Source organism: Magallana gigas, chromosome 6 (genome assembly GCF_963853765.1).
Source record: "Magallana gigas chromosome 6, xbMagGiga1.1, whole genome shotgun sequence".
NCBI classification, from domain to species: Eukaryota; Metazoa; Mollusca; class Bivalvia; order Ostreida; family Ostreidae; genus Magallana; species Magallana gigas.
Genome location: NC_088858.1, coordinates 56,568,532 through 56,580,395, shown reverse-complemented (window position 1 = coordinate 56,580,395; position 11,864 = coordinate 56,568,532). Strand labels below are relative to the sequence as shown.

At 33.5% G+C, this 11,864-nt stretch overlaps 1 long non-coding RNA gene across 1 annotated transcript; it reads left to right on the top strand.

The window, feature by feature from the left end:
- Positions 1–7,370: 7,370 nt before the first annotated feature.
- LOC105323600 (uncharacterized) lies at positions 7,371–11,308 on the top strand. Its single transcript, XR_899345.4, has 3 exons — positions 7,371–7,524; positions 7,984–8,031; positions 11,064–11,308. It is a non-coding gene; the product is annotated as an uncharacterized lncRNA (long non-coding RNA).
- The last annotated feature ends 556 nt before the right edge of the window (positions 11,309–11,864 follow it).

The following is an 11,864-nucleotide window of genomic DNA, read 5'->3' as shown; positions in this document are numbered from 1 at the left end:
CTTAACCAATCAAATTTCAGTATTTAACATGAAAGTATAACAACACATAATGCAGCATCTTGTTTAACTGATATTAGTTTCACCGTATCTAGTATACAAGCTTGTTTAATGATATTCACCATATACCGTAACAAATTTTCATATTTTTAGCATTTGCATAAACAATGCAACAAAGAACAAAATATTTCAATAGATATTATAGAATATTGCTTTCAGCTAGATGTACTGAAAAATTAAAGCATGAATTTCTTTCATAGCAATTTTAATTGGTTTTTTTCTCACTTTTTAATATATGCAAACGCAGATTTTCAGTGAAATTTGAGGGAAAAGGATAGACAGAAAAAAAATTGAAATCTATAAAAATTGTTAAGTCGTATGTAAAAACAATCATCAGAAATTTATCTCCCTTGCCCCGAACAGTTTTCAACAAATGAAATAAATGTAAATTTTCACATCATGTATTTTCTACCAATCAAAAAGCAGAGGAAGTGCACAATCCGGAGACTGTAAATTTACCGTCTTCTAAGGGAGACAGTGGTCATTTATTAATATTCTAGCTATCCTGACTACTTCAACATTGGAGGTTCGAATGAATGTGGAAATGAATCGAAAAATAAACAAGTTCATATTTTGTGGGATTAAAACCATTTAACGGTAACATTTTATGTTGATAGGGAGTTGAAAGGATGTTCAAAGTAAAAAGTTTAGGTTACCTCGTTCTAGAAATTTCTATCCAATTCTCTCACCAGAGGTCGTGCTTCACAAGCCTCCTATCCATCAAAACTAGAATCGGACATTCAAGAAACGAATAATCTTATTCTACTTATCTAACATTTGTCAAAACTTAACTTCAATATATACTCTAAGAAAGTCCCCAATAAATATATTCACTCTTTCCATAATCATTCAATAGGATTCCATTGCAAAAATATCTATTTTGATGCTAACTACCAATGACTTGGATCAACCAAAGCGTGTCCACCACCTTACTCTTAGTTTTGTTATTTTGGGCTGGTTTATGGTAAATGAAAGTAGGTTTCTAAATAATTTCACATTAACTACTTATCAGGTAAAATTATGTTAGAGCTTACAATAGAGCTTATTGAAATACAAAGGTACTCTGGTGCCGGCATTTTGTAGTTGGTTTGCAAAAAGTGTTAATTCATCATTATATAATATCATTCTTGATATGAAATCATGACAAGCAATGTTAAACGTTCACGGGGATATGAACTTCGGGCTTCACAGGATTTGATCATGTGACCAACAAAGTTCATATCCCAATGAACTTTTTAAATTGCCTTTTATTTCTTAGGTATATACTTTTTTAACACTCTGTTAAAAGATCACTTTTTCGAGAATTGTAATGAAAAAAAAACAGCTCTTGTTTCTACTTTTAAAACTGCTATAAACGATCATGCCTGGGACACTTATATGGAAAATCCAAGTAAAGTTAAAAGTTATGTTGGAATATGGCCGTATCAATTACTAGATTCAAATGTCGTTTATAAATACCAGGGTTTTCGAGAATGGTAATAGGAAAACAGCTGTTGTTTCTACTTTTAGAAACAGCTATAAACGAGTATGAATGCCTGGGACACTTGCATGGTCCACGAAAGTTAAAGTTATGTAGGAAAAGGCTGCATCAATAACTAGATTCAAATATTGTTTATAAATACCGGGGTTGGATTCAAGGGGTGTTGCTAAAACAGAACGGACAACGGAACGGAATGGAACACGGAAAATGTTATATAATGTTATTTACTTGAAAGACGTGTTAAACAAACTAAAAACGATATTATAATACCTTATGTAATTCTTTGATATTGTTAAAATTGTTATCCATGTAATGTTCAAGTTTATTTATTTAGAAATGTATGATTTTCTCACAAATAACATTATATGCTTTGACTACTATTCCCAGTCAAACTAAACAACACATCCAGCTAAGAGATTCGGATTTAGTTGCAGGAATGTACAATCACGTAGATAAACGAACGCCGATATTAGAAGAATATTAAAGAGACTTTGCAGGACATCTAGAGCGTCAGTGATTCTATGAATTGATTCTGTTTTCGATTAAAAAATCTTTAAAATAGCGAGACGAAAAGGTTAGCAAACAGATGTTGCAGCAAAACTTCATAACAATGATAGTGGATGTTATTCGTCGGTCACGTTTTTGATATCAATAATGCTATTTACAAACTTTTGAAATAGAATGGATCACTAAAAATGCAATTTGGATGAGAGTACATCATGTTTGAATTTTTTTTTAAAGTATAAAATCCCAAGCAAGTTTCGAAGTCATGAAAAACACAACCAAACGCTTCAACCAACTGCCCTACACTATTTTCCCAATAATATTACAAAAGGAAAATAATTAAAAAGCTATTTTGATAGCTTATTTATTCACAATGTGTATACATTTCAATTTCCGTTTATATATATAGATATAAGTACATGTATATTTAATGTATATGTTTGGATGTCGTCGGTCTTATAACACACCAAGGCCGTGCAGACAATTATCACATTGCGCTAACGCGCGGTATTCGATTTGTCTGTAAAGCATTGGTGTGATACAGGACCGACGACATCCAATGCTTAAGGTTGTATGGGACACCTCCTTTTTGTGAATTACTTCCCATTGAAATAAACAATAAGGTCAATTATAATTTTAAATATTTTTCCTTTCCCAAATCTGTTACCTAAAAGCATAGCGCAATGGGTCAGAATCTTACTTACAAAGATTTAAAAAAGTTACAGATCTGTAAGTAATAAGTTCGAGTCCGGCTGAGGCTTTCATAATGTTTACCATTCCGAAAATTTTGAAATATAATTTTAATCAAATTTTGTAAAATCCGAGAATTCTGAACCAGTGAAAGTATTTGGATTATAATGTACTTTTATCCACATTAATATCGACAGGTGTCCTATACCACCTTAAGTATACACATTGGTCACAGTAAATCTGGTATAGTGAAGTGGTTTGGGCTCTATCTATCACATTGATTTGTACTGAATGCTCTTTGAAATGCAGTTCAGTTATTTCATGATAAAATTATTAGATGGCTTCGGTATTTGATAATCAGCTACAGACAACCTATGTCTTACTGTAAAAAAATAAACCACTAATGTCTTACTGTAAAAAAATAAACACTAATGAAGGCTGTTTGTCTTTTAACCAGAGATCATTGGAGATGATTCTAGATATATGCCATCTTATCCATTTCATTCATAACGTTGCATATATATACGCATAATTATTTCAATGACATAACAAATACTTGTGTACTAAATTCTATCAATTATTAAAAAGAAAAATATTTCTTGCTGCGCAAATTTTATTTTGCCATAGAATTGCAAAAAAGCACAAAATAATAAATAGTAAATAATTAAATATTTCTTAATGAGTATTGCACATTTTTTTAAGGAAAATATTGCAAGACATATTCTTATGTTTCAAAGAAATAAATTATTGATATGATTACAATGAGCAAACGAAAACGAAACCAAAAAAAATGGAATTTGAAAAGATTCATAAAGGGGTTTGTTTTCTTGCAACACTTTCCTTTTGGTCGAAGATGGCGTCATCGAGATTGCTAACTTCCTCTGGCTACTAATGGTCAATGATCGGTACGTGTGTATGCGGAATAGTCATTTGTTGGGAGAATTTATCCGGCGTCGTGTCATTGTGTGGCTGAATGCTGATTGGCTGTCTATTTATAGACGGGACAACAGCACTGATGCTGGACGTAGTCATAGAAACAGCCCTGACAATGGTAGCTGTTGTACTCCCTCTTACAGGAATCTACAAGAACAATAATAAGTGGTTTGGCTATGTCCTAAAACGTAAACCCGAATGACGACGAGTCAGTAAAAAAGATTTAGCGTGGTAAATGACCACGAATCGGTATAACAGATTTGGCGTGGTGAATGACCACAAATCGAAAATAAAAGATTTGGCGTGGTGAATGACCACGAATCGGTATAAAGATTTGTCGTGGTGAATGATCACGAATCAGTATAAGAGATTTGGAGTTGATAAACACAATGAATCAGTATAAATGACTTACAGACAGGTTTTGGCGTGGTGACCTCTGGATTCAAATCGCCTGGTTTGTCCATGCCAAGATCATTTAGTACTTCTAAAAAAAACAAAAAATAATATCACTTATACTACGTTTCACCGATTAACATGAAAAATATTATTACATCGAGACAATAGTAGCTGTACACACCTCGAACCATCTGTTTGGCTACTCCTTTGTTGATTGGTTGCGGAATTCGCTGGATTGCTACAATTTAAATAATTGCAATAATTCTCTACACAGTCCTCCAATAGCTTTAACTAAAATTTTGTGATTCAGTTTTCTTTTTATCTCAAAATGATGAAACACAACAACAAAAAATCATTTGGCTTTTTTTTCCTCACTTATATAATTTTACCAACCTATGCATTTGTTTTCAATAAAAACGAAATTAAGGCAGAATTTTTTTTTAAGATTTAAAGAAATATCTATAATAAACAAAAATAACTTACTGGCGGAAAACGCCACTCCGACCAGCACTACCAAGACGAAGAAACAACAGGATTTCATTCTGAAATGTTGTATTGGGTTCTGTAAATTTCACTGGGTTCTTGTGAACGGAAAATTCGGTTATGGCCAGCATGAATGAAGTTTGGTTTATATAGGATAGAAGCGGTCGCTTGGCACAATCCATAAGACCCCTTAGGTCGAGAGATACCATAAACTTATCATTTAAATTTGTCAAAACATGCCCTACATTAATTTTAAGTGAAGTAAATTCTACTGATACATTTCAAAACAAGGATTAAGATAAATCTTTCTCCCCCAAGAGAGCGGCCCGTGTTATCTTGGGTTAACTAACTCTGTTTACGGGGTAGTGACATGATTTTTATCGAGTTGCTCCATCTTGTGTTGGGATGGGAACGCAGGGGTGGACTATCGTCTGAAGAGATGGGGACAGCTCTGTGACGTCATCCCCTCGTGATTGGGGAGAAATCCTTTAAGCTTTGGTGTAAAAACTTTGAAAACAATCCGGTTGTTTTCTGATGATCGTGATTTTGATAAATGGCGAGTTGATCCTTATTTTGATTCTATAAAGAAAACACAGAAACTTTACGAATCAGAGTGGAGAATCTAAATTAACAATAAATAACTAATTTGACTGATAATGATAAATTCACGTGTACGTTTAGTAAATGATCACATTTCCTGTTATTTTTTTGACGAAATTGTCAACAAAGAAAATAAAGATATATTTAGTTGATTAAATTTTCTGCTGGTTTCAAGTATTTTGTAGACAAAACATTAATATTTGTCAGATTAAACAATGTGAAACTAGGTAGAACTTAGTTTGGTCTGTATGTACTGATTCATTTACTGGACAACCTTTGATGAAACCATTCTAACAAATCGGTTACTTCAAGGTCATTTCTGACAAGAATTATTTAACACGCCAGTTCAAAATATAGTTTCATTGCATTCCATCGAACTTCATTTATTATAATTATCAAAGTCGGGCCGTGAGTGAGGACTTTCACGTGAGGTTTCCCTCGGCGCTGCCCGCCCTAGGACTCTGATTAATGGGGAAGTGTTATCGCCCCTGAATGGCTTTTCTCTGGGCCATTTTCTGGATTCTGATAATAGATTATTTTATTATGCGGGACCTTGACTTATAACCCAATGTTTACAAATAGAATCTTACTTCATTGCATAAATGTCCTTGCCAATTCACTCCCGAATTCTTCAATAATTGGTGTAAGAATTACGGCATTGGCCTGAGTACGGGGAAAGTTCAAAGTAACATGACCTGTATTTTTAGAATCGTAGTTTGCTTCGAAAACTCGCTATTATGATCATTTTGCATGTAATCGTATAACTAAAGCATTTATGATAAATAAGATGAAAATATATCATAAAATGCTATCAAAAGAAAGCCTTTCTACTTAGAAACATAGAGCAGACCTATTTTTGTACAGGACAATGAAGTAATTTTGTTTCGCTTCTACATTAAGAGAACGATCTTCATACCTTGTTTATGTGTTATTGTAATCGATGTGATCAGTGAATAAAATCGTGTCTATTAAAAAACAACCTTGTTTTGCTTTTCCAACAAAAATATTACAGAAATTCATAAACCATGAGTTTTTCCTAAAATATCAGTTGAGATTAAAAGATGGTCAATTTCGTTTTATTCTCGGATTTTAATGAGATTTTTCTTAAAAGCATCCTTAAAATATATTATGATAATTACTTGTCAAGTATTTTACTAAACATTTTGAACTGTTATCATAGTTATGAAATAGAAAAGGTGATGAAAGTATTATAGTTGTCTAAGTATATACCAAGGTTTATAATTATGATGATAATATTCATGAAGGTAGATAAAATATTATTGTAGTAACAGTTATTGAATTATGTTCTCGTATATGATGACCACATTTGCAAAGGGTTATACGTATTTCTTAAACCCGATGAAACCTTGAAAAAGAAGGCAGTCTAAGATCTACCAATTGCAATATAAAATTTAAAATTCCCGCATAGTTGTTGTACAAGTGCATTGGGAAGTATAGACCAAACTTTCCAAGGATATAATATTCAGGAATTCTTAAAAACCATGAATATAAAATGATTTAGTTAACGTTTCCATATATTTTAATTGGCTCAGTATGTTTAGGACTTACGATATATCAAATTTTATTTATACTTTTTTTTGGTATTTTTGTAAAACTAAAAGAACGATACAAAACATTCTTATATTGCACTGCTTTCGTGCGGCAGGAACCAGAGATCTTAAGTATTTGTTTTCTTGTCCAGAACTCAAGTGTAAAAATAAATAAAAAACATAAAAAATACAGGCACATGATATTTGGATAATGTGTTCTCCAAACATTACTTTGATTGCAAATGATATTATGGCAACAATGTCCATTGACTTGTAGCTTTAGGTCAGATAATGGTACAGATAATGACAGACTCTCCTAAATCTGGTCCACATCTTCCGTTGTCGCGTTGGACGCGAGAGTAAATGTCACACATTCCGGTTGTCCGGACAAATTTGGAATTTAGCGACTCTAATCTCCTTCTGGAATCTGGATTAGAAAGATCTGGTCAGTTATTTAGCTATCATGAAAACTAAAACTGTTTACAGAATTCTCCAACTCTACTTACTGAACAATTAACGTCAAAAAGTGAGCAATTTCACAGATTAACATTTACAGGGTTCGCATTAAATTTTCTTATATCTAGACAAAAGAGTCGCTTTGACCAAATTTTATCATTTCTTATCTGATCAGAAATAATTAAAATGTGGGTCGAGAACAGTAATTGTTAGTTTACAAAACCTTGGATTATGAAAGGAGTTTTATTCAATAAAAGAGAAGGACACGGCATACGCAGTAACATATTGCCCAGAAATCTTCCAAGATGAAGCAGCCATTGGTTATGACGTTTGCTTTGATCTTCTGTGTTCTGACAGTTTCTGTACAGGGTGCATGTAAGTTACAACTAAAAAGGAGTTTAAAATATCTGTATTAAGGAATAGTTGATGATGCATATATATCTTAACATGATCTAATTTGCGTTAAAGAAGATACTTTATGTTTCCCATTTATCGTTTATTAAGTGCCTGTAGTTGTTTTGTTGACAAACTTTGTGTTTACTCTTTGATTCCCACTTATTGTTTTCTGTAAACCAACTTTTATTGGCGACCACTTTATTTCGCGATGTACTACCGATAGACTGGTTCGGGACACCTAATGTTCGCGGCAAAGCCTTATTTAGACCCGTGTTGTTATAACAACTATACCACAGCGACTTATTTGCGGCAGGATATATTCGCGTGGACAAAGCCCTCGCGAACCTCGCAAAAATTTATCGCACGCGAAAAAAGTATGTTTACTGTATTTAGCCCGTGTTGTTGTTCAGCTGACTGACTTTGTGCTTACTCTTGTAGCTTTACATGGTTTCCTGTTTTCGGAGGAATCCACGACGGACGGATCACGTACGTATTAAATATATAATTATTTTTTCGCGTTCTGTATCTGATATAATACATGTCTCATCACATACTGTTTCTAACATAATACTTGTCCGAGTACTTTTCAATTGATTTATATTATAACGTGACTATCTAATGTTCATACGAATTAAATAATTTATACAACACGTATCTATTTGATAAAATTCCTCATCACGTACATGCATTAAGTTATCTATATAACAGCGTATACCTTTCTACATGTCATATAATACCCGATAGCTTTCAAATCAATCAATATAACAATATTATATCATGATCTAATCATGATTTGACTGACTACGAAGGAATCAAAATTTAATAATAAATTTTCTTTTTGTTTTGACGTACGTATTGAATAATTAATGGAATCACGTACATAAATAAATCAAATTTTTCAATGTAAAACATGTATAAAAATACCTTATGTTATCTTGCGCCTGTATTCCCTTATCCTCTTTTTAATTAATGTAATTGCCGTAGCCAATAAAATAACTGTCGCTACAGATATGATATCTTCCTCCGTTTTTATTATGTTTCGAAAAATCAAAAATTTTAACACGTGGTGATTATGGAAATGATGTTTATTTATCACGTAACATAGGCGTCGGAACCGGGGGGGGGGGGGGGGGGGGGGGGGGGCTAATTTTTGCAAATGTAGACCATTAGCCAGAGGGTTCACCCACCCGACCCCACCCCCACTTTTTCTCGCAGCAGACATTATTTGATTGAAATATTGAGAATTTGGAGTCATACGTTTACTAGCCCCCCCCCCCACGGATTTTCATGAATTGGGTGGAAAATTGTTTTGACAGGTAAGAATTTTTTCTGGACCCACAGGTAATTTATTCTCCCCCCCCCCCCCCCCCCCGGATTAGGATTTTAATGATTTTGGGAATTAGTTTGGTTTTTTTTACTTGTTAAGATTTCTGAGGATTAGTCTAGCCCCCCCCCCCCCCCCACTTTCAATTTTCCTCCGACGCCACTGTGTAAGGCTTACCTTAACGTGTGGATGTGCCGGCCCTGAAATTGACACGCCCTCTTTATCAATTGGTCTAAATCTACAGAGACCTACGAAATATCACGGACTGCATGAAATAATCATGATGATGTCAGACTCAAAGTCTCACAGCAGACGATTTGGCTGTTTCTTTTAGCTAACGTACGTATGTACATTAACAGTAATTTAGTGATTTTTCTACATGTACTTTTCATAATCAATTTATTAATTAGTTAAAAGAAAACGTTAATATAAACAAAAAAATTATTTTTTTTTTATGATTCATGCGGGTTATGAAGGAAGCGATCATTGCAGGAAAAATTTACATAACCCGCTAACACGGGTCGGGTTATGTATCTTTTCTGCAGACTTTAATGCAGATACCGTTATGACGGACGCAATCATGCGCTTTATTGTTACGGTATATACCATTAAACACCCCTGCAAATGTTATTATCATTTAAATTTTAGACCACGTGCTTTATTTGACCCTTTCAGTTTCGCAGTTAAAATCGTGCCTCGTGTTTATAGTCTATTTTAGAGAATCTAGGTACTTGTAGTCAAATATAAATTCTAGAGGTTTATGATTTTAAACTTTATCTTCATCAATTGGTGGATAAAATGTGTTCTAGAAATAAATGTGACAATACAAAAAATAGTTTTTTCTGCTGTTGCGACAATTAACATACGTAGTAGAGACCCCCCTAAGAATTAATTTCCGATCCGCGCCTGACCTAGTAATAACATCAATAGTGAAACAAACTACTATTTTATGCAGAATGTTCCTTGAAAATGGTTCGATACACTATTTTATGCAAAACAAACACCCATTATTTCTTTTTTAAAAATGGTATTGCACACCACAAGCATCAGCATGGCTTTAATTTTATTAAGCAACCCAATGTTTATATTATCAACCACTCTACACGTGGTTGAACACGAACGATAACTCTGTTCTGAATATCAACGTTTAATTTAAAAAACCGCTAGATGGTGAAATAAGACATACATCTTAAAAGATGTTGATTTTTTAACATAAATCAAAGTAGAATATGATATGAAAATCGACCAGCACTTACGTATTTTGAGAATATTATCCGAACACTAAAACTTCCGCTCGAAATTTCACATGAACTGAACAAATCTCGGTGAAGTCTTGTGAACTTTCATTCGAGCACCTCTGAATTTATTACATACTTAGCAACGATAAAGAAAACATTCTGAACACATTCGCAGGGGCGTAAAGGGACCTATACAGGATTTGAGTTAATCATTTTTTTTTTATAGATTGATTTTGTGAGGCATTTTGAATTACTGACCAAGATCTGAATGTTAGAAGTCAAATTACAGCAAGATACAGAGGTCAAAAGTCATTCTTGTGTAAACAAAGCCCGAGATTTTCTCTTGATTCCATAATAATGTACGGTAAAATTTTTACAGTATCTTGAACATGATGACTCGCGACAATCAAGATAAACAGCCTCAATGTGTTTATTGATAATATTATCAACAAAAGAAAACAAGATTTGTTTAAACCTTGAGTATCAACATATGACATTCTTAAACATTAACAAGACTCCAGCTGTGTTTACAATACAAAGAATTCTAAACTCTCTATTTCGCTTGCAACTCAATATTTGCAACCAAATGTTTAAATAGCATTAAAAATAATCATATCAACCATTATTGACATGACAACCACGCGCGGATCCAGTTCTGACATTGGGTCGCCCGATTCGTTTGTTGACTTTGAGCGACAAGTGTTACTGTTGGTGGCTGCTCAGCCACTTTGAGTGTCGTTAATAATTGATCAGGTAGCTTTAGACATGCGATTTGAATGTATTAAATATCTATTAGGTTTTTAATCAATATCATCCTTTTCCATATCATAAATAATCTTAAAGAAATAGTTGGCCGGTTTTTTTTTTTTCGACGCTTCAAATAAATGTACAATGCACTGTATATTTACCCTCAGTTCAGGGGATCGCCATTATGTCGGTGAATTTCTCGTTCACAGAAACCTGCTTTGAAGTCCATGATATGCACCATTGCCTGGGATGTTTCTACAACGCACACCAACACCAGTGCTGTTGTCCCAACAAACGATGACGTCACCAGCCAGTGACTCTGAACATTCAATGCAGCGATTTTACGATTGTTTAACTTGTATATTCTTATATATATAAACGTGTGGCGGCCTACATGTAGATATATGTTTAATCTATATTTTGTATTTAGATGTTATAAAAAATGTTTTCATTTTTTGTTCGTTTTTATTTTCATATAACGCAGATCTGGGAAATAGTTTTAGAGTGGTATGGGACACCTCCATATTGTGACGTATTGTTTATTTCGAAAATGAAGTGTTATTATATGAGTAGTTTCTTTCCCAACATAGTCACCTAACAGCGTTGCACAAAGGGTGAGAGGATTTACTACGAATCTGTAAGTCATGAGTTAGAATCCCGCTGGGGGGTTTACAATTTTTAACTCTCCAAATATTTTTAAAGCTTCTTTTTGGCTAAAAATTGTAAAATTTCAAAATTCTAAATCGGAGAAAGTATTCTAATTATAATGTACTTTAATCCACATTAATATCGACAGATGTCCCATACAAACTTAAGGGTTATCTTTACTCTGTGAATGAAATTGGAAAGTAAAGTGTCAATGAATTTCAGATTTCATTTTGAATACTTTGTGTTAGTCAGTTATATTTTCAGATAATTTGCTGATATGCAATTAGAAAAGAAACTAATTCCAGATAGCATACATGTGACGTCACATAATTTCACTATCACCCCCCCCCCCCCCACCCCCG